General features: G+C 43.3%; 1 pseudogene across 1 annotated transcript in view; it reads right to left on the bottom strand.

Annotated features, from left to right (window-relative positions):
- Positions 1–12,265, bottom strand: part of LOC147464666 (protein CHAPERONE-LIKE PROTEIN OF POR1, chloroplastic-like) — a 28,173-nt pseudogene extending 15,908 nt beyond the window's left edge. The window contains exons 1-2 of the transcript XR_015188604.1: positions 12,109–12,265; positions 11,867–11,976 (exon numbers count right to left, since the gene is read on the bottom strand). The product of XR_015188604.1 is annotated as a protein CHAPERONE-LIKE PROTEIN OF POR1, chloroplastic-like (transcript). The remainder of the gene's footprint in view (positions 1–11,866; positions 11,977–12,108) is intronic.
- Between the last annotated feature and the right edge of the window lie 11,127 nt (positions 12,266–23,392).

The raw sequence follows: 23,392 nt of genomic DNA, 5'->3' as shown, positions 1-23,392 counted from the left end.
TGCGTACTTGGTTTTTGCACGTGAAGTGTCAGATTGTGATGAATCAAATTTATCTGTGTTAGATAAAGAAAGGTCAATGTTTTTACAACAGTGTAGTGACTGCTTTTCCGATTCATTACCGTCTCAATTACCGCCAGAGAGACCCGAGGACCATGCGATAGATTTGGTGCCAGGCAGTAGCCCACCAAATAAGCCTCCGTACAGGGTTAGTGCGGCTCAGCAGAAAGATAATGAGCCAAGTACAGGAGCTGTTAGAAAAGGGGCTGATTCAGCCCAGTTCATCTCCATTCTGTTCTCCAGTGTTGTTGGTGCAGAAAAAGGATGACTCATGGCGTATGTCACGAGGACGTGGCAGTTATTAACCATGTCACAGAGATGTGGCAACTGCTAACCTTGGTTGTTGGTTTCTTTCCAATGGGGTTTATTTTATTTGTTTAAGACCCTCTTTTTGAAGTAGCAAACGGTCGGACATTGTATGGCCAATGTGAACGGTAGATTCACCCGCAGACGGGAAGTGGTCGGCACTGGAATTCGTATGGTAAGAGGATGTCTAGGCTCAGAGCAAGATCATATAGGTCCCCCCGTCGCACTTAGCAAGTTGGTGGATACTAGGAAGTGAACTCAATTAAGGCGTAAAGTCAAGGTGGGACTACCAACAAAAAGTATCCGACAGTTGGGCCACATTGCATTTTTGGATGCGGTCCCAATGAGGATAGATGGTCAGAGGACCAGTGGGAGCCCAACGGAAGCATCTCCTAAAATTTAGGGAACTGCTATTTTGGGCCATGAAATGTGTTCGCGTCATTACCTCCGGTATGACTAGGGGAACATTTTATAACTCTGCCGTGAAGTCAACTGGGCAACCGGTCAAGATATTTTTAAGCGGCGAACCCAAAACGGGCAAATGCTTGTAAATGCGCCAAGTGTCGAATTTTCATGCACTTTCCTCTTGCAGAAAAATGGGCGCTGATTTTTATGCTGGGAGAGGCCTCATTTCAGCTTTTGTCACAGGTTAAGAGCTATGGAGTGCTTCCTTTTCCTCTCATGTACAGTGTGGTGCTAGGAGTGATGCCTTGCACACTACACACTGCTCTCTCTCTCCCCTACGTGCAGTTATGTGATGCCCCACAAGAGGGTTACTCATTTGACTGATGTACAGTTGTGTGGGTTCATGCTTTTGTGCTGATTGAGCAGGAACAGGGGTAGCTAACTGTTGCTCCAAAGCAGGCACTGGTGAGGGTCATAACCTCACCGTACAGGTGCAAAATCAGCGCTGTGTATGCGCTGTAAATTCACTGTTTTTCAGCCATACGGACGCCAGGACCATTGGGAATCGTGCCCCACTGGCAGAGGACAGTTAGGGGACTGTTTGGGGCTGAAAACAGGGCAAAAACCAGTAAATACAGCACGCTGAATTTACTGTTTTTGGACAGGAATCAGAGGGTATACGACAGTGCAAGCGAGTTCCAGCAGGGGAATTGGTTTCGCGCAAGTTTTGGGGCTGTTATGCTGCCGAAATTTGGCCAAATCAAATGGTATCTAGGTGGATACGCGTGAAGGATTCCCAGGACCTTACCTTGTAATTTACCCTCCTAAAGAATAAAGAAATACCGAAAGGGGCGCCAATTTTGGGGCCTACAGGTTGTCGGCGTCTGCTCGGAGCATTCTAGCTTCTGAGCCGTGTGTGTATTTAAGTGTTAACTCCCATCGCAGGTTCTCTTTGCAAAGTGCTCTGTGTGTGTGTATAAAGTAAAGAATTTTGGGTGAAAGCCAACGCCTACCGCCCTACGGGCCGGTTTCATGGTTCCGCTGCCGGGACATCAATCACTTTTTCCTCAAAGAGTGAGCCTGGACTGTTCAGGGTAAAGACACAATGCAAGAACGCGGGGATTACACTATGGCCGACAAGGGGAAAGGAATTATGGAATTCTTGCAAGCACCACCAGTGCAACAGCAAAATAGGCAACTTACGCCGCGTACGGAGCTTGTTGAAGCTCAAGCCCAGGTACTTCATGAGGCGCAAGAGGAAAGGGAACACTCGCATGTTGCGAAGTCGGGGGCTCCAAAGCAGATTCCTCCCGTGCTTGAACAGGTGGCTAAAACGCCTATTCCACAGGTTATGCCAGTTCAGCCCGCCACCTTTCAGAGCCAGCATGCTGTCTTGAATGGACAGGGAGCTGGATACCAGGCTATGCACTCAGTTTTTCCACCACCCACGGTACATCCTGGGTATTTCGGGGGTGGATCAGTGTTCCAAAGTATGGCTGGTTATGCGCCTGGAAGTCAGCCGTACATGCCAGGAACAGTGTTCGGGGGTATGCAAGGCATCATGCCAAACCCCATGTATGGTACTATCGGCATGCAGCAAGGTTTCCACGGCAACCAGGGCCAGTTTGGGGTGCCACAGGGTCATTTTGGCATGGCTGGTTTTTCTGGACAGCAGCCAGATATCGCACCTCTTACGCAAAATGTGAATGGCCAAGGCGTGCCAATCATGCCTAGTACAGTGCCCATGTTGCAGACCATTCCGTATGACAACTTGGGGGCACTAGAGAAGCCGAAGGCTTATAAAGAAGGTGGTGCAGCGGTAAAGTTCAGTACCTTCAGTGGTTTCGAGGATAAGACAAAGGCACTCACTTTCCTCCAGCAGTTTGATACAGCTTATGCGGGAGGGAATTTTACAGAGGCCTCGAAGGTTAGGAAAGCTGCCACTTTCTTAAAGGACAATGCGCTTACATGGTGGACGACATTGTTAATGCAAGGACAGGCACCCGCCACTTGGATTTACTTCAAGCAAATGTTTGCATCTGCTTGGCTATCAAATGAATTTGAAGCCGATGTCCTGACAGATTGGCACCAGCTTACTTCAGCTTCGTGCAAGAGCTTGCTGGAGTACAATAGGAGGTTTTGTAAAGTGTTACTCTCAGTGACCTCCTATAGATTTGTGCCACTGACAGAGCAGATAGAGAAGTACTGTTGTGGGCTGCCTAAAGGGCTTCGTGATTACTGTACAAAGAACAGAGTGGCTACCCTTACTCAGCTTATGGAAGTTGCGAACACTGGTCTTGCCCTGTTGAAAGGAGAGGACAGTGGATTTCCGAGCAGTGATAAAGGAGGGCAGCAAAAGAAAAATTCAGCAAAGAAGCCCTTTGTGAAAACGGCTCCTGATGCGTCACAGGGGTCAGAACAGGCCACCAAAGACAAGGATTCAGTTGGGACTTCTGGAGCGCAGGCAAAGAAACAGAAAAGGAAGCCTTTTGTGCGCAAGTCGCTCGAGGAAAAGAAGGTCCTAATGGCTGAGAACAAATGCTTTATATGCGAGCAGCCTGGTCATATTTCTATAAATTGTCCACAAAGGAAAAGGCCAGCTGACTCAGAGGATAAAGAAGACCAGAAAGGCAAGAAGCCAAAACCCACGGCAGGTTTAGTGCCAGACATGGTGGGTGACAGGCCCAGCACAGATGCCAGTGAGTTATGCAGGGCATGGGGTAAAGTTAGGGATCAGATGGCACTCATCTTCTTTGATCCAGGTGCCAAAGCCAACTTTATCTCACCAGAGTTAGCTATGAAGCTGGGCATCAAAGCTGAAGAGATGGGGTACACAGCAGAGGCAGGGTTGGCATGTCCTGGCCACTCAGAGTGTGTTACTCCCATCATTAGAAAACTGCGTCTACATATTCAATCGTATGTGGACACTGAAGAGTTTTACATCATGCCGCTGGAAGGTTGTGACGCCTTGTTGGGGATCCCGTGGATGTTCCGAGTGCATGGAGTCTTGGATGCCTACAACAAAAAGATCTCTGTACAGCATAGGGGCAAAACTCACATCTTGGATGTAAAGCTTAAAGGAGAGTCAGTCCCTATTGTATCTGCTTCTGCTATCACTTCTGTAATAAAGAATCATCTTTCTGCGTACTTGATTTTTGCACGTGATGTCTCAGATAGTGATCAGTCAAATTTATCTGTGTTAGATAAAGAAAGGTCAGCATTTTTGCAAAAGTTTAGTGACTGTTTTTCTGATTCATTACCGTCCCAATTGCCGCCAGAGAGACCTGAGGACCATCGGATAGATTTGGTGCCAGGGTGTAGCCCACCAAATAGACCTCCCTACAAGGTTAGTGCGGCGCAACAGAAAGAGATTATGGGCCAGGTTGAGGAGTTATTAGAGAAGGGGCTGATTCAGCCTAGTTCTTCACCTTTTTGCTCCCCAATGCTCCTAGTGCAGAAGAAGGATGGCTCATGGCGCATGTGTATTGATTACCGTGCGTTGAATAAGAATACCATCAAGAATAGGTTTCCTATTCCTCGCATTGATGATATTCTTGATCGTTTAGAGGGTGCTGCAATTTTCAGCAGGATAGACCTGAAGAGTGGGTACCATCAGATTCGTATAAGCCCAGAGGATGTGCACAAGACTGCGTTTAGAACGACATTTGGTCTTTATGAGTTTCTAGTGATGCCGTTTGGGCTAACAAATGCTCCTGCCACGTTCAACAGAATGATGGACCGGATTTTCCGCACGCATCAACAGTTTGTTGGAACATTCTTCGATGACATGATTGTGTATTCAAAGAATGAAGAGGAGCATAGGCGTCACTTGACCATTGTGTTCGAAGAGCTGCGCAGTCACAGGTTACTTGTCAATCCTAAGAAAAGTGAATTCTTCCTCGAAGAGATCCACTTTCTGGGCCACATAGTCTCAAAGGATGGTGTTAGAATGGATCCCGCAAAGGTCGAAGCTGTCAAGACATGGCCAGACTTGAAGACTGTGCACGATGTCAGAAGCTTCTTAGGATTGTGTTCCTACTATAGAAGGTTTATCAGAAATTTTGCAGAGATAGCATCGCCTCTTCACGCATTGCAAAAGAAAGAGGTCACTTTCAGATGGACCCAAAAAGAGATTTCAGCTTTTACTCTCTTAAAGGAAAAGTTGACTTCAGATCCAGTTATTGTTTTGCCAGATCTCAGGAAGTCATTTGTGGTCCAGTGTGCCGCGTGTGGCAGTAGCATCGGAGCAGTGCTAATGCAAGATGGACGGGTAGTAGGGTAGTAGCCTATGAAAGCCGAATTTTGCAAGGGCCAGAGAGGACTATGCAAGTCTATGAGAAAGAGCTTTTGGCCGTGATTCATGCGCTTTCTAACTGGAAGCACTACCTCTTAGGTGCTGATTTTGTTGTCCAAACAGATCATCAGACCTTGCGATACTTCTTGACACAGTCAAAGTTATCCAAAAAGCATATGCGATGGGCAAACATTCTTTCCATGTTCCACTTCCAGATTATGCATGTGGAAGGCAAGAAGAATGTTGTGGCTGATGCGTTATCAAGAAAGCCACAAATTTCAGTTGTGTCAATTCCTTATCATCATGAGTTAGATGACATGAAGGAACAGTATACTGCTGATGAAGATTTTGCAAGGATCTTTGAACAGTTACAAGAGGGGCAACATCATGAGCACTACCTCCTCAGAGATGGTTTTATGATGATGCATGGCAGACTTTGTGTCACTAGGCCACTGCGACATAAGGTCATGGAAGAGAGTCATGTCCCACCGTATGCAGGGCATCGTGGCATTGATGCAACAGTTAAAGCGGTAGAGACGTTCTTCTATTGGCCTACCTTGAGGAGAGATGTGGATGCCTTTGTGCGAGCATGCATAGTTTGCCAAAAGGTCAAGTTTGACAGGCCAAAGGCACCAGGGTTGTTACAACCATTGCCGATTCCGGATAAGCCATGGGAAAGCATTGCTATGGACTTTATCTTTGATCTTCCAAGAACGCCAACAGGGAATGATGGTATATGGACCATTATCTGCAGGTTCAGCAAGCAGGCCCATTTTATCCCTGTCAGGAAGAAGATAAAATCTGATCAGATGGCACGCTTGTTCATGTACAATGTGTTTAAGTACCATGGTATGCCACAATCGATTATCAGTGACCGTGATCCTCGCATGACCAGTTTGTTCTGGAGAGGATTGTTTGAGAACATGGGTACTACGCTCAAGTTCTCGTCTTCGTTTCATCCACAAACTGATGGACAGTCAGAAGAGGCTAATTCTACTGTCTTAGATCTGCTGAAATGCTATGTGTCAGATAATAAGGGCAAGTGGGAACAGTATTTGCCTATGCTTGAGTATGCATACAATAATACGGTGCATTCGTCTACTGGCAAAGCACCTTTTGAAATTGTTGAAGGCGGCAAAAAGGTTCCTCCCATTTTGCACACAAAGGACAAGATCTTTGAGGCAGATCGATATGTTGAGAACATGGATGAGATGTATAAGAAGATTAAAGTTGCCTTGGAGAAGACTCAGGCAAAACAGAAAAAGGCTACTGATCGTCACCGTCGTGAATTGCTACTATCACCTGGTGATTGGGTTCTCTTAAGGTTCGAAAAGGCAAGGTTAAAGAAGATGAAGGGCAAGGAACGGCTATTTCCTAAGCTCAGCATGCGTTACTATGGACCTTTTCAAGTGCTTGACAAGGTCAGCGATGTGGCTTACAGGCTGAAATTGCCTGATGCGTGGAAGATTCATAATGCGTTTCACGTGAGTCTTCTAAGACCCTTCGTGGGTGATGTGCCAAAAGATATGTCAGTTGAGGATCAGCCAGAAGTTGAGGAACTTGATGAGATCCTGGTACCTGAGCAAGTTTTGGCACATAAGGACAGAAAAGTTAAAGGACAAGTTACAAGACGTTATTTGGTGAAGTTCAAGAACTATACGCCTATGGATGCAAAGTGGATGGAAGAGCATGAACTGTCAGAGTCACCAAATGTATTGCAGCTTTACCTTGAAGCCTTTGGGTTACAGCCTACTTATGCCCCAACCCAACGTGTGCAAAGGAGGGGTAATGATAGAGCTAGTACATCAAATGTACATATGAATTCAGTGCCATAAATGAAAATGGCAAAAGTATGAAGGCCTCATTAAGTCATTTGTATCTATGTATGTTACGACCTTTCTTGCGGATACATGCGATGATAAAAGAGTGTTAATAGCACAAAATCATCAGTGGCGTGTATTTATGGTATGCAATCGAGGACGTTTGCGATTTCAAGAGGGGGGTATGTCACGAGGACGTGGCAGTTATTAACCATGTCACAGAGATGTGGCAACTGCTAACCTTGGTTGTTGGTTTCTTTCCAATGGGGTTTATTTTATTTGTTTAAGACCCTCTTTTTGAAGTAGCAAACAGTCGGACATTGTATGGCCAATGTGAACGGTAGATTCACCCGCAGACGGAAGTGGTCGGCACTGGAATTCGTATGGTAAGAGGATGTCTAGGCTCAGAGCAAGATCATATAGGTCCCCCCGTCGCACTTAGCAAGTTGGTGGATACTAGGAAGTGAACTCAATTAAGGCGTAAAGTCAAGGTGGGACTACCAACAAAAAGTATCCGACAGTTGGGCCACATTGCATTTTTGGATGCGGTCCCAATGAGGATAGATGGTCAGAGGACCAGTGGGAGCCCAACGGAAGCATCTCCTAAAATTTAGGGAACTGCTATTTTGGGCAATGAAATGTGTTCGCATCATTACCTCCGGTATGACTAGGGGAACATTTTATAACTCTGCCGTGAAGTCAACTGGGCAACCGGTCAGGATATTTTTAAGCGGCGAACCCGAAACGGGCAAATGCTTGTAAATGCGCCAAGTGTCGAATTTTCATGCACTTTCCTCTTGCAGAAAAATGGGCGCTGATTTTTATGCTGGGAGAGGCCTCATTTCAGCTTTTGTCACAGGTTAAGAGCTATGGAGTGCTTCCTTTCCCTCTCATGTACAGTGTGGTGCTAGGAGTGATGCCCTGCACACTACACACTGCTCTCTCTCTCCCCTACGTGCAGTTATGTGATGCCCCACAAGAGGGTTACTCATTTGACTGATGTACAGTTGTGTGGGTTCATGCTTTTGTGCTGAGGCAAGAGCCTCCTTGAGCAGGAACAGGGGTAGCTAACTGTTGCTCCAAAGCAGGCACTGGTGAGGGTCATAACCTCACCGTACAGGTGCAAAATCAGCGTTGTGTATGCGCTGTAAATTCACTGTTTTTCAGCCATACGGACGCCAGGACCATTGGGAATCGTGCCCCACTGGCAGAGGACAGTTAGGGGCTGAAAACAGGGCAAAAACCAGTAAATACAGCACGCTGAATTTACTGTTTTTGGATAGGAATCAGAGGGTATACGACAGTGCAAGCGAGTTCCAGCAAGGGAATTGGTTTCGCGCAAGTTTTGGGGCTGTTATGCTGCCGAAATTTGGCCAAATCAAATGGTATCTAGGTGGATACACGTGAAGGATTCCCAGGACCTTACCTTGTAATTTACCCTCCTAAAGAATAAAGAAATACCGAAAGGGGCCGGAATTTTGGGGCCTACAGGTTGTCGGCGTCTGCTCGGAGCATTCTAGCTTCTGAGCCGTGTGTGTATTTAAGTGTTAACTCCCATCGCAAGTTCTCTTTGCAAAGTGCTCTGTGTGTGTGTATAAAGTAAAGAATTTCGGGTGAAAGCCAACGCCTACCGCCCTACGGGCCGGTTTCAACGTATGTGCATAGACTACTGGGCACTAAACAAGAATACCATCAAGAATAGGTTTGGTACCCCTATTGGGTTTCAGGGATACTGTGAGCTGACACTATTCTGTTGTAATGACTTTAAAATTTGGAATTCCTGATAGTATGATACTGATTTGTACTTGACTTGTTTAAGTGCAGGAAGTGATAAACGAAATGACCGCAGCATTTTGGTGTGACAAATCTCTATAGACATGATTGCAATTTGGATTAGTTAATCGAGCATCTGTGAGGTCCCCATTGGATCTAGATGCAATTGCTAAATACGTTGCCGATTAATCATAGTCTGAGATTGGAATGACTGTTGAATGTGATTTGCCATGTGGTGTCCTGTGATGTCCAGTGATATCCTCTGATGACTGTCGATTGGTACATGTGCTAGATGTGTTGTTCCTAGTGCGTGGGTACTAACAATCAGTGTCTGCTAAAACAGCTTATGGCCTTTGTCTGTTTTGCAGGCGTAATCGAGGGCGATTACAATGCTTTCAAGAGGGGGGTATGTCACAAACTGGTGACGTATCATGGCCCTAGACACACTTATAAGTGGGGCAGCAGAGGACACACACACCTCGGCCGGCAGCACCCGCGGAGACAGGGTGACGTGGCAGATTCCGAAAAATGCGGCGGAATTCACGCGGAGCTGCTGACGTGACAGTGCGTACGGAAAAAGCAGGCTGTACAGAATTCCAACTTTTGCGCAAGCTGAATTTTATGCTGGCTGTTTTTGGGGAAGCTTTTGGGCCAGTTGCTTTATTTAAGAGGCTTTTAAAAATTGATTTCTTTTGGGGCTCTGCTTATGGGCATCCCTTGTAACCTTTAAATATAAGCTCCTCACAACTCAAAGCATCTGGACGCAGAGTCTGAGAGTGAGAACCCTCCCACTCTCTTGTACTTTGAACTCAGATTAATACAAAAAGAAATACTGAAAGGGGCGCCAGTCTTTGGGGCCAATATCTCTAGGCACGGAACTCCGTCGGGCCGTGTCGAATCAATTGTGAATTGTGAACTGTTTTGAAGTGAACCTCTGCTGTGTCGCGGTAGAATCTTGACTTAGAGTGTCCAAGTTTGTTACAATGAGAGCTGAAAAAACATGAATTCCCTCACCATCCACTTCCATGTTGCATCCAATAACCATACACATAACATACCAAAAGCTTTTTCCATTAGGGTGAGGTTTCTCCTCATCGGCAGGAGAGAGGATTCTCTCTCCCTACACTCTCATACAATAGAGAAAAAGCATAAGCTGTTTTTATTGCAAATCGCAAATTTGGAGAAGGGGGGGAACGGGGGGGGGGGTTTCTTGCAAACTATAATTATTGGGCTGCTTTTTGAGCGCCAACCATTTTAAGAGCATATTGTGTGCACTGACACACTCAATGAATAGTTTAAGCACACACTTCGTACATACAGATTGCGACTTTGAAGAAGACTAATTGCAAATTCCCGCCGTCAATTGTACACGGTCAATCAATAGACAAATCCCCAACCGGGGGCGTCGATAGTGGCGATTCAAGGCGACCGATTCTCTTTCACAATCTGTCATCTCTCTCTTCAGTCTCTTGTTTTGTTCAATTATCAGATGCTTAGAAGAGTAAAAGTGTTTTAAGAGTTGCAAATTGTGGTAATTCACTATTTTTTGTCCGACCATTCGCCGAAAGTGGTTACATAAATCAACTGCTTCACCTCAAAAAGAGGGAGGGAGAGGGGCATGATGCAAGCGAGGGAATGCCATCTCACTCACTATCTTATTCATCCTCTCCACAAGGGATGTAGGTAAGAGAAGTTTGTTGTTGAACTGCTCTTAAGAGAGAGAAATGAATTAAATCAATACATACGCCTCCATTGTCCCTTCTCAAGATAGAGACTATAGAGTTATATTGGTCTTCAACTAGATTGATCCACTATTGAGAGAGAGAGAGAGAGAGAGAGAGAGAGAGAGAGAGAGAGAAAGAGAGAGAGAGCATTAGACTTGTTGGCAAGAAAAAATACATATAGCCCTCATGCTCAATATGGTATACTATATGTATGTGTGGACCTTCACTATGGTTTTAAGACTTGAGGCCGTCTCCTAGATTTTAAAATTTCTTGGTTCTCATCTTATTTTGAGCAGAAGCTAAGGATCCACTCTTCATGTTGGTGCACTTGGGATGTAGAAGCGGCACTCTAGATATGCAATTGGCTACTATACATGCTTTGTGAAGGATTCTATCTTCTCTACTATTTGTTGAATGGCACTATGGGTGGTGCAAAACACTGATTGCTTGCATACCATGAGCCTTCAACAGCTAGTACGCTCATTAGCAGATCAATAGAGCTTCTCCACACCCTTCACACTCAATGCGTTAAATTACCTGGCTATTCATTGAAGAGCGTCATATACTTGTTTCGAGGAATTGGCCTCGTACACGACTTTTCTTCCACCTCACATGGGGCAAGATTACTTCGGAAATATGGACCCACCAATGTGGTATATCCTAAATTCCTCTTATATACCACCTATACCATTTGAATGGCTTTCCAGCTCCTCTACATCCGCGTAGTGATAGGCTCCTTCTAACACCCTAGGCACTCACCAGATACATCTCTGCTTCTACCAGGCCAAGATTTCCCTAGTTAGCTTTTGGCGATCAAACTGCTTGCCCCACAGCATAGAAGGTGGAATATGGAATAATAGCCACAATGACCCCAAAAAGAAGGCGCCACATAATCACGCCATTAAGGGGAAAACAAAGTGGCACGGCCAGGCATATCCATACAGCATCAACACGCGATTTGGGCAAGACTGGCATGATATATGGCAATGTGTGGACTAGAACTACCTCACAAACAGCAACGAACAACCACAAAACAACCCTCACCCCCTATCATCTGCCCCTGAAAGATGCCGGGGCTCGCACCTTGTACATACACGAGACGACTAACTTAAACACATGCAGGCATTAGCAAATAACACTAAGGCCTGAGCGAGCACTCCTATGATGGAACAATAGAGAGAGGGAGAGACCAAGGCAGTTTTGGCCATCACTATAAACATGATGCAGAAAAAATAACAAAATAAGCCAAACTAGAATGAGTGAAGGCTTCACTTTGTGAACACATATACATACACAGGTGCAGAGGAAATATGAATGGGATTAGCACAAGGCGCAAAACTCGTCTTACAACTTTTTTCCGTGACCGAGTAAGAGAAGAAACACAACTACTTGAGCAGAAAAAACTATTTCCTCTCAACAATCATTACAGGATTTTCACGGGATATTGTACAGGATTGAAAAACCTTGGCAGTAGAGAACAAGCTTACCTTCATCAGAAGAACCACCCAATGCACATACTATTTTGTTGTGGTGATGGATGTGTCTGCTGCCTTTTTGGCCTGGCCAGAAAAAATGGAGCTCTCTGCAACCCAGAAACCTGGTTGTCCATTTCGAAAAAAATGCCTTTTAAAACCTAAACGTGTACTTCATGCCCATAAATCTGCGTGAGAAAACCTGTTTGTGGTTGTACATTTCAAGTTAAAACCCTCTTGAGCAGCTGAAATTGTACCTTGCAGACTGGGCAGACCCATGACCGTCTGGGCGACCCACAAGCGGGGCTGCCGGAGAGAGGGAAATTCTTAGACCCGCCATCTTCCCCTCTTCACGTCCAAAATTGTAAATGGAGAGAGAGAGAGAGAGAGAGAGAGAGAGAGAGGGAGATGATATGAGTGTCAAAAAATCATGGGACCAGATGAAACATGTCACATGCCTGACATTGGAGATGAGGTTGGCAATTGAGAGCTCACAACATAAGGTTAGGAGAGAGAGAGAGAGAGAGAGAGAGAGAGAGAGAGAGAGAGAGAGAGGTATGTAGGGAGTGCTTCGAGCTACAAATTTGAGAAAAACAAGCTCAAATGTGAACAGAAGATGAGCACTCAAGTCAGGTATGATATCAAAACTCTTGTGCTTGCGAGGGCATTGTGTGCATCAAGGAAGGGTCCCTAGTGCCTCAGTGCTTTATCTCACACTGAAAGGAGTGCGAACTAGGCTAGATTGTTCTCATAAAGGTGCAAATTGCATATAAGGCGATAAGCTCAATCAATAAGGGTGTTTTCTCTTAGAGAAGAACGCACTTTTGTAACTGGAGCATTGTGGGTGGTATAATGGTAAAGTGCAAACCTCCAGATTCTTCCCACATCGTGATACATTGGCGTTGTAGGAAAGCCGCGTTCATTGTGTGGTCCAATGATTCATCATTGTGAAGCTACTATATTGCACGCCATCTTAGACAGGGAGAGAAGAAGCGAAGACAAGCTTTTAACGTCGTAGAAACAATTCAATATACCTCAAAGATCTATTCGTTGACAAGTGTTGAAAACTCAAGAGAAGGAAAATTTTGGGTGGGGGTGCATTGTAATGCAATTTGTATTCTATAGCTTGATCGCATGCTTTTGACTCCACTCTCACTAAACAAAATCGATGAAGAAAAATGTGACTTGAGCCTCGAACTTCCACATTGAAGCCTAATGGCATGACCATTGGGTCAAAGAGTATACTACATGTAAGTAGAGAGAATAGGGAGATTGGCTCCATAGGTTATCTCAAAAAGACATTAAGGGATATCTTTTAAATGGCAATAAAGGGCTTTAAAATATGCTTTTAGATTGTGCTAAAAGAGCATTCCATAGAATTAGCTCCTCAAGCCTTGCATATCTGCCATCTACAAGATTTATGATCACAAAGTTTGGCTTTCATTCCCTTTACTCTAAAGCCTCAACAAAATCAAACATATTGGCAATGTTCAAGAATTCAATGTTGTAGGATATAATAACAAAACCAAATGGACCTAACATAGCAAAACTTGTATAAAGACAAGACAAGTCCACAATTTTGATGAACCCATTCGATTATAAACTATTAATAAGGTGCAAGATGATGGCTTTGTCCACTCGTGCACGATGTTTAGAGGGAAATCCAATAAGTTGGCAGATATTAAGGAGAATAGTATATAGCAATGTTGATTCTCATGCCAACATTTGGTTTTGACTTCCTCCTTTGTGGTTGCAAGGCCCATCCTCTTTCCAAAAAAATTGCAATGAGAATCCAACATATCAGGTTTAGTGCTCCCAAAACAAGATCATCTTTGAGGATGGCAAAAACCAAGTTTGGATCCTTCTTAGTTTTTGCAAGTTTGGCTCAAGAAGTAATCATAATAGAATTTTGATAAGAGCCTTTTATCTATTAAGATTTATCTCTAGTTATTTTTAATGGTGTACAGAGTTTGATGGTTTGATATCAACTAGCCCAATATGAGCCCCCAAAAGCATCTGAAGCGGACATCAATGATTTCCTCTTGGATAAAATACTCGACTAGCAAAAGCCTAGTAATAGTTAAATCTTGGGCTATTCACCTATGAGACTGCGTATTCAATTCTTGGCCTAGTAATGCAAACATAAACAAGGTAGCCAATGGTCTGTTGAGAGAAAAAGACATCAAAGTAGTCTTCGACATCATGAAGGGTAAGCTTCACATTTATTTCCATAGGAGTATCCATGGGTTTATAGTCCTCAAAGTCGAATTATGCAAATGCAACATTGTCTCGATAGAGTTTGTTTGACACAAAGCATATACCTATCACACCACTTAAAGTATAAGGCCCATGTAACAATGCAAGAATCCTAAGTGTGACATCTCAAGGGAAACATTCAAATCATTCTTAAATTAGCAGTGTGCTTCTCATTCAGTCCAGCTAGTAGACGTCGTTTGAACAAAGAACAACAATAATGTGTCTCACTTTCAATGAGGGCTTGTGGCCAGATTGCACTCTAGTGCCCAAATCAATCATAAGGCCTCTAGGCCAAATGCATTCAAAAGTAGATGTGAAAGCTACATTGTATTCAACTTTGTAACTAGAAGTAGCCATAATAGGGTGCTTCTTTGTTAAAACAAGATGCATGAGTTACCTGGGAGAAATCAAGGCACCAATTGTGGGCACGCACGTGCCATAGCAATCAACCCTTATAAAATCACGTAAATCACATAGCTATCATACCCCCTTGGGCTAGAGCAAGTGGAGGATTTGTTTAACATCTACAAATGCTTAGACCCTAGGCTACGCATAAATTTGCTCACTTGTGAGACTACATACTAAACATCTAGCCTTGTAATCACATATAAATAAGGCAATCATCTGCGTGTTGTCTCAAGCATCATAAAGACTAAGCTTTAAACCTATCTCCATATAAGTATTGATAGCTACATAGCATTGTAGCTATGTAGCATTGTCTTATGGTCAAATCTACATAGCATTGTCTCGATATACATTGTCTAGGACAAAACAATACCTTCATCAAATTGGTTATTTCATTAACATGCCATTAGCATAAAGAAAAATGGCAAAAAAACAATATTTGCATGCCTAACATGCAAAGTGTTGTCAATTGGACTATTCTAAAAATTGTGTGCAATCAATTAAGCATGTGTTTTCTCATACAAAAAGCAGGAGGAGCTTGTTTTACCTGCCTCATGCTTGTCACGATTCAAAAGTGTAGTTTTTATGTCAAATTGTTATACATTTCATGTAAAAATCCTAGTATGGGAATTACTCTGGCTCTTTGCTTCATGAACAACATTCCTTATGTTCTCCTAGTATGACATCATTAACTCTGTCACTCATCATGTGCATGAGCCTATGCAAGGCCCATTTCAATCAATAAAATTTTCTCTTTCTTTTATGTATCAGTCCCTTGTTAATAAATTTTCCATTAATAAGTGGATCATTAGATCCTTCATTAGTTAGCTTCATACTCAATTGGTACCAAAGACCTTTGAATTTACTAACAACAAATATGTTCATGGCGATACCTTCAGTCACCACTATCTTAATAGAAGTTAGTTCTTATTGATGTGTATTAGCATCATCTAATAAAGTCCTCTAGTTGGGAATGCATATTAGACCCCCATTATCCCATAAAGTGTGCATTAATTTAGCCAATTAGCCTCTTTGTTAGCCCAATTATTAGCTTCTACAAGCTCTTTCTTTTACCATACCTTGTATCAGGTTCTACAAGAAGTGTTGCCTTAGGTTAGCCCTAAGGATAGCTAGTAAATTTTTTGTTGGGGTCTTTTCATGACCAACAGAGCTCTGGATATCCGTTTTGCTAAATCAAGGACTCCAATTGAATCCAAAAATAATTGCTATGCATCTAGGTAACGATTCATAATTTCTAGGAATTTTGAGGTTGTGTTGTAACGTTATTCATAGATCTATAGATTTTTTATAGGCCAAGGAGCTGCAAATTAGCCCATAACTTGCAAACCATAAGGATCAATCAAACCCTTTTGAGCATACCTAAAGAAGTTATCTACAAGGATCTACATCCTATTGAATTGTTGCCAAAAAAAAAGGTATACAAAGCACAAGAGTTGTCCATGAACAAGGAAGTGCAACCAAAGCCCATACAAGAAGAGAATTGAATAAGGAGTTAAAGACCATGTCTGAGCCATCAATCTAGAAGAAGAATCTCTTGTCATTCCAAAGAGCTACCCAGGAGCTACATGTGCCAAAATCAAGCCAAAGAACCATGCTAGCATATTGAGTAAGGAGAGGAACAAGCAAAAGAATCACGACCATCTCTTGAAGCCAATCCTATATAAGATGCATTTTCATATCTTGAAGCAAACCTTAGAGTTATTGGGATGAGTTTTAGGTTTATTAGGAGGCACTAGAGTCAAAATTCACATCCTAAACTTTCTCCTCTAAAATCATAAATTCAAGCCAAAATTTAATGTCAAATGACCATAACAATTGATCCAAAAGTCCAAACTCAATGTCAAGTAACTACACCACATGATCCAAAAAATGTCAAAATTCTAAAGGGCCAATACCATAAGTTGAATCTCACACCCATACACAAATCAAAATCTTGTTCACATAGGACATTCACTGTCATACAAATGTCAAAACCCTAAAGGGCCAATACCATAAGTTGATTCTCACACCCATACACAAATCAAAATCTTGTTCACATAGGACATTCACTGTCACAGAATCTAATATCTAGCTAACCCAAATGATTTTCTCATATTAAATTGATCATTTAATGTGGGATAATAAACGGGAACAAGAGTTAGAATAGAGACATGTGCTTCTAGACCTATCTCAGCAGGGGACCAAGAGGAGAGATGGTTACATCTCAATAGGGGTCCAAAACGAGATTGTCTACCAAAGAGCAACGTGTAATAAGTGCTCCTAGACTTATCTCAGCAGGGGACCAAGAGGAGAGATGGTTACATCTCAATAGGGGTCCAAAAGGAGAAGTCTATCAAAGAGCAAGGTGCATCTAATGGAACTTAAATACCTTAGGGTTAGCTTCATTAAAGACCTCCAAAGGTTAGTGTTAAAAGTCCTTTGACCTTAGGCAAGCTAGGGCTGAGCTTGAGGTGGGAACCCAACCGAAGCTTGAGGTGCTTGTCGTGCTTGCTGACTAAGGTGCTTGTCGTGCTTGATGAGGAAGGTGCTCGAGGTGCTTGTCATGCTTGATGAGGAAGGTGCTTGAGAAGCTTCCCATGCATGGGGGGTAAGGTGCTTGAGTCAAAAAGAGACCCTACAAAGGAGGGGGAAGCCCCAAAGTTAGGGGAATCTTTGACTTAACCTCCCACTCACCCAAAGGGCACCCCCTTTCTCAAGGGGCACATGGACACATGTTAGACTCTCCCTATGCTTAGCCACATGGTGTGCTTGAATCCTATTGGCTGGGTTAAAGAGGGGTCCAATGAGCTTCTAGTTCAATTCAACAAATATTTAGATATTTTCAAGCTCTCTCTCTCTCTCTCTCTCAAAGGGGTAAGGAGGACACTTGCCGAAAGGCTACCCTTGTTGCTTGAAATGCAGTGTGCGTGTGATTGGATAGGCTTAGAGGGGGTCCAATGAGCTTCAAGCTTGAGCTACAAGGAGGCGTCGACCAAGTAAAGCAAGGGGTGTGCTTGGGGATATACACCCTCTCACACACTCATTTTTCACACATTCTCACTTGGTGAAAGTGGAAGAACTCCATCTTGTTCTCCAAGCTTGTTGAGAAGTTGAGAGCCTACACCAACACTCTTGGCTATGGAATGCAAATCCAACCAAGAGCCATGTTTCAATGCTTAAGCTTGCCATCTTCTCCATCTTCATTACTATGCTATTATGCTATGCTAAGCAAGAAGAGTAATGATAAGTGAGGAACTATTTCTTTCTTCTATGAATGTTTCTTCTTCCTCTTCCCTACCCTCATTCTCCACCTTTGAACGTGTTTGAGGCCTTGGGACTGATGCCGGGGATGGTTAATGCTTTTACAAAGTTTATGTTATGCTCGTGACGCATGAAGCTTTCCATCTTCATAGCATCACCAAGGTCACAAGGAACACAAAGATTTTATTTTACCAAGTCTATCTTTATGGAAGAATCTATAATACAAAAGCCTATTGGAGGGGGGACCAGCTCCACATAAATCCGATCCTCAACTGTTCTCAAGTCCTCTAATTCTCTCTCTCTCTCTTACAAAAGTATTGCTCATGCCAAGTTAATTAAGTATAATGGTTATGTTGCTACCTCTAATTAAGTTCACCCTCTATGTTCTCAAAGTAATCTCACAAAAATGCTCTCTTTAATTCTTCTAATTCCGTTATTCTCAAAGTTCATAGGCCATTTCCATTACATTCACATGGAGAGGGGCTATTAGAAACAAGCCATGTAATAATCCTAGTGTGGGAGCTACCTCTACCTCTATGCTCACATGACATCATTCACCATCTCATTCAAGTATGATTTTATTGATAATTATGTTGTTCATCGTGTATACAACATCATGTATAATCCCATTTCAATCAATAAAAATCTATCTCACTTTTATGCATCAATCTCCTATTATTCGTCTTGATTGTCTTGTTAATAATCATGTCATGAATAAGTAGTCCTTAGCTCCTTATACAGTTTCTTCATTAGTTAGATTCATTCTCAATTTCCATCATTCCAAGCATTATGAGTTTTCAATGCCCAACCGTTATAAATGGTAGTTACAAAAAGAGACAAGAAAAAGTCTCATCAAAATCAATGCCATTCTCTTTAGTATAATCTTTTGCCACAAGTCTATGCTTACAATATTCAACACTACCGTTAGGTTTACATTTCAACTTGCAAACCCACTTTGTACGAATATCCCTTTTGCTAAGAGACTTCACACAAAGAGTTCATCTAAATCCCTAAAAGAAAGCCTCCCCCTCATTCAAGCATGTGATCGGCATGAATCAATCGTCCCCCTCATTTGCATACATAATGAGCACGAGGCTCGAACTTAAGAGCCTCCATGCTTGCTAATAGGTACAAATTTTGCAAGCATCCATGCTTCCCCCTCAAGCATGGAGGCTCCATGCCTCCCCCTCATTTACATACATAATGACCATGAACAAGCATGGAGATTCGAACTTAAGTTCGAGCGTCCATGCTTGCTTATAGGTACAAATCCCACAAGCCTCCATGCTTCCCCTCCATTTACGCACATAATGAGCATGAACAAGCATGGAGGCTCGAACTTAAGTTCGAGCCTCCATGCTTGCTAATAGGTACCAATCCTACGCTTGCTTGGTTTGAGTTAAGGTATTATAAGCTTGGCAACCACCCTCATGGGTTAGTGCTAGCTCAAAAAATCTTAGAAAATGGTAGAGATCTTCTCAATTTTTCTATGTGGAGGTGCTCTTCTCTATAAGCTTCCTTCCCAACCCTTAGTAGTTGACACATCAAAAGGGCATTGTGTTGGTGGGGGAAGTCACCTTATAGTTATAGAAAGAATGTTCTCCTAATGATGGTGTACATCATGAGTCACATTTAGCGCCTCTTAGCACAACCCACTGGTGAGATGGTGTGCATCGTGACTCACGCTAACACCTCTTTCAAACCATAATCTGAGTGGGATACGAGAGCAAAGTTTGGTAGAGAAGGGACCTTGCTTTCAATGGTGCACTCATCGTACCTGCACTTGCAGCTCCACCATTGCCATCACCATTCGCATGTGTGTAAGAGACCCAATACCTATTTTCGGTGCCACTAAGGTTTTATTGTCACTATTGGAAGACTATGTCGCAGTGCATGAGGGAGATATTGTGCAGTGACACCAGTGCCGTGCAAACCCATTTGAGCGCCTCAAAAGCCGCTCCACGGAGGCAGGCTTGATGGGATCCCCTCTTGGCTTTGAAGTCCAATGACAACCTCATCTCATCCCATCTCAAGAGCCATTCCGCAAAGGGAATGTGCTGCTCTACCAACACCTCGTACATACTATTCACTGCTACCCATCGCCTCCTACTCTAATACACTTGCACACATGTGACATCGTCACCTTCATTGCCTTGCAGCTGCTGCTTTGCACCCTGGCACCTGTGTAGTCACTGTACACATTGCGCATCCCGGCACATGTGTCCGCCAGCACAGACATCAGTTGAGCCATGTGCCAAAACGATGTCATGGCACTCATCCTCTTCCTTGGGTTGGACAACCCAATGCTCATCAAATTTGTGCACACCACTTTATCGGCCTCGCCCTTTCTCATTTCACAAAATTTCATCGGCATGCCCACTACATGATAAGACACTATGTAGGGAAGATCACTAAAAGTCCACCATAGACATCGCAAGATCATCCCCCTGCAATATTGTGGTGCTTGAATTGCTACTATTACTACTACTAGCTCCACCTTGTTCCTCTCCTCTCCACCGACACAACTCATGCACCACACCACATATATAAACCCTTTCTTCATCGTATTGAGAGTCGCGGCTTGTCTCACACCGAATCAACCCTTGCTCTTCTACACAAAAAGCCTTCGCAATGTGGTTGATGCAATCGTCCCACAAAGCTTCACGACTCAAAGGAGCTGAACTTGTCATATGTTTGCCAGTGCTCCTGACAGTCGTCAACCTGAAGCGTCAACCTTGGCTCAAAATTCAAGTTAAAGTGCAAATTCAAATTAAAGTCTAGCTGGAAGGTTCAAATTAAAGTGCATCTCGATCAACCTTCACCTTTAATTTTGTCATTATTCGTTTCAAAAGTTTGACTTTGTAATCTTCCTATATTTTTGGAGCACGACGACACTAGAGTCACATTAGAGAAGTGGTGCTCCTCTAGATTTTAGAGCCTTGTGCCTCGCCCTCAAAATCAAGTTAGCACTGATTAGAAAATGCTTTCAAATTTTCAGCACATTTACTACAATAGTCAATTTTGTATCATATGTACTAAATTTAGATTCAGAGGCTTTAAATTTACGACTTTCAAATGCAAGTGGGTGGTTATCTTGCATAAGAACTGCACCGATACCTTTTCCACTAGCATCAATGACTACAACAAAGAATGGTTGGTCAAATTCAGGCAATTGGAACACAAGTGCATTAGTCAAAGTGTTAACCCTCACGGACACCCTATCACCTTCGATGGACGCCTTATTATTTATTTGATTGAGTCATGGAGTGGGCTTGTCGGTCCAATAGGTGTGTAGGTGATCGCCAATGAGAAGCGCACCACTTATCATATTTTTACAGAAGTTTTGCAACGACCGGCCATTGTGGGCGCCCGTGTGTGAATGGATCAAACTCTTATAAAAGGTCCATTTGACCTAAAAATCCTCATTCTTGGAGGTGCAAGCTAAGAAGTGCTCTTGCTCCATCTCTGTCTCCTTCTCCTTCGTGTGCTCACGTGTGTATGTGTGTGTGTGTGTGTGTGCTAGAGAGAGAGAGAGAGAGAGAGAGAGAGAGAGAGAGAGAGAGAGAGAGAGAGAGAGAGAGAGCATTGCAGCGGCATCGCGGCGGCCCTTGTTCTTCGCAGCACAGGATTCTTCACGACGGAAGCATTGAGCAGTGAGTGACACACCATTGTTTCTTTGAGCTTGCTAGGACTGTCTAGTTGTGTGCTTGCAGCCTTTCGAGGCTTGCACACAAGTTTTCAGCCTTTGACACGTGCGGCAAAGCACACATTTTTGGTGCCTCTGCCGAGGACTGCTTTGCACTAAAGCTTGAGGAGCACTCAGGTCTACCTCTGGAAGCCTTTTCTCCATCTATTTTTAGTTTTTGTCTGGGTTTGTGTAGATTTGCTAAGTGGTTGTAATGCACAGGTTTGTTAGAATTTGTTATTGTTGAAATGTGCAAATTTTCTATTAGGTTTGCTAAGATATGTAATGTGTAGGTGTTAATAGATCTATTAGCTGGTGTAAATCTGTAATGTGCTCTGTGAGTAGATTGAGTACTTTGTGAGTGAGCAGTTTTGTTATATTAGTTAGTGTAGATAGTGAATAATAGTGTAGAAAGTGAGCAGTAGAGTTGACTATCTGTGAGTGTGCAGTTCTGTGTTAGAGAATGTGTGAGCAGAGGTAATTAGTGGTAATTAGCTGGGTTAGCTGCAAGGAGGTTAGACAGAGCTATTAGGAGCTTTTGTGTGTGCGCGTAAGCTCGTCGTCTACGCGGCAACATTATCTTCAAAAAAATCTTTTATTGATTTTTTTAAAAATAATTTAAATTATAAAAAACGCTCGAAAATATTGAGACAAAAAACGAAAACAAAAAGAAAATTAAAGAAACCTTTTCTTAAAAGGAAGGATCGAGATCGGGGTCATTCCCTCGAGCCCGAGCCCGAGTCCACCCAGGCCTTAGTCCTCAATCTTATGATATACTATACACACTACTTTATGCATAAAGACTAGGACCTCAACTGAAGGGAGGGCATGCGGGATAAGTTCCTCAAGTCCTCCACCATCCCCTTCACACTCACCCTTGGGACTTACTAATTCTAGCCTTCTTCACACCTAGAAAATACTATTTTTAGGATTCTGAGAGATTTACATAACCAAATCAGGAGCTGTAGCAAAGATGCTCGTTTTGAGCTATCACACGCCATATTTTGTGGCTTGGTTTAAAAAAAGAAACAAAAAATAACAAAAAAATTGGGTTGTAAACACCTAAAAAACTAGGTGAGCGGCCTTCACGGGCACTCGCCAATACTTCCAGAGTGTTGAGATCACATGCACCTACACTCTGGTTGTGTGCTAGAGGACAAGCACATAGAGAGTATCTCTGTTTAAGCGAGCACTCATTATTCCTCCACCTTAGGCTCTAGGCCCTCAACGGGAACCCAAGGTAGTACCACTCAGGACCCACATATTGCGTCTAGTGACTCTTCCTCTGACTACAACATCATGGAAGGTTACCCGATACCTAATCACGATAGTTAAAGCTAAGACATGCATGCTATGGGCCCACGGTCCGGGCCGAGCGTGCTTAGCCGCTTGAAGGAAACTTTTAGTAGAGCCACTAGCTCCAAACATGGAGCTAACAAGGTAAATGAAGGGAGTGGGGAAGTAAATTTTCCATTCATGACTAATGTAGAACCCATGCTCCTGGAGAGTGTGCACGTGAATACTTCATTCACTGGACCCTGTGACTCTTCAGAGCTATTCCTCTCCAAGGTTATATTACCTGATGGTAGAAGCCTTGCCGAAGTGCAAGAGGTTGAGTGATATATCATTGTGACTAGGGAAAAGGAAATTGAGAGCCTACGCAAGGTAGAGCAATGGAGAGAGCTTAAGGCAAAGGCCCCTATGTCAACATCCATGCTAGTCGAGCAATTGAGTGCTCATGGATTAGCAACCACTAAGGGTCAACCCATTGAGAGCCACGTTGCATCTAGTTCAAAGGACACCCCTAGCACCTCAATCCTAGATGGAGCGTTTCTAAATGAGAACTGGGAGTATGAAATACAAATGGAAACTCTAACCGACCTATACACAAGTTACACCTATCACGTGGGTTGGTTAGATGTCCAATCCACAAT

The sequence above is a fragment of the Adiantum capillus-veneris genome, chromosome 1 (assembly GCF_014529385.1).
Source record: "Adiantum capillus-veneris isolate H3 chromosome 1, ASM1452938v2, whole genome shotgun sequence".
In the NCBI taxonomy this organism is placed as follows: Eukaryota; Viridiplantae; Streptophyta; class Polypodiopsida; order Polypodiales; family Pteridaceae; genus Adiantum; species Adiantum capillus-veneris.
This window is presented reverse-complemented; position numbering and strand designations above follow the sequence as displayed.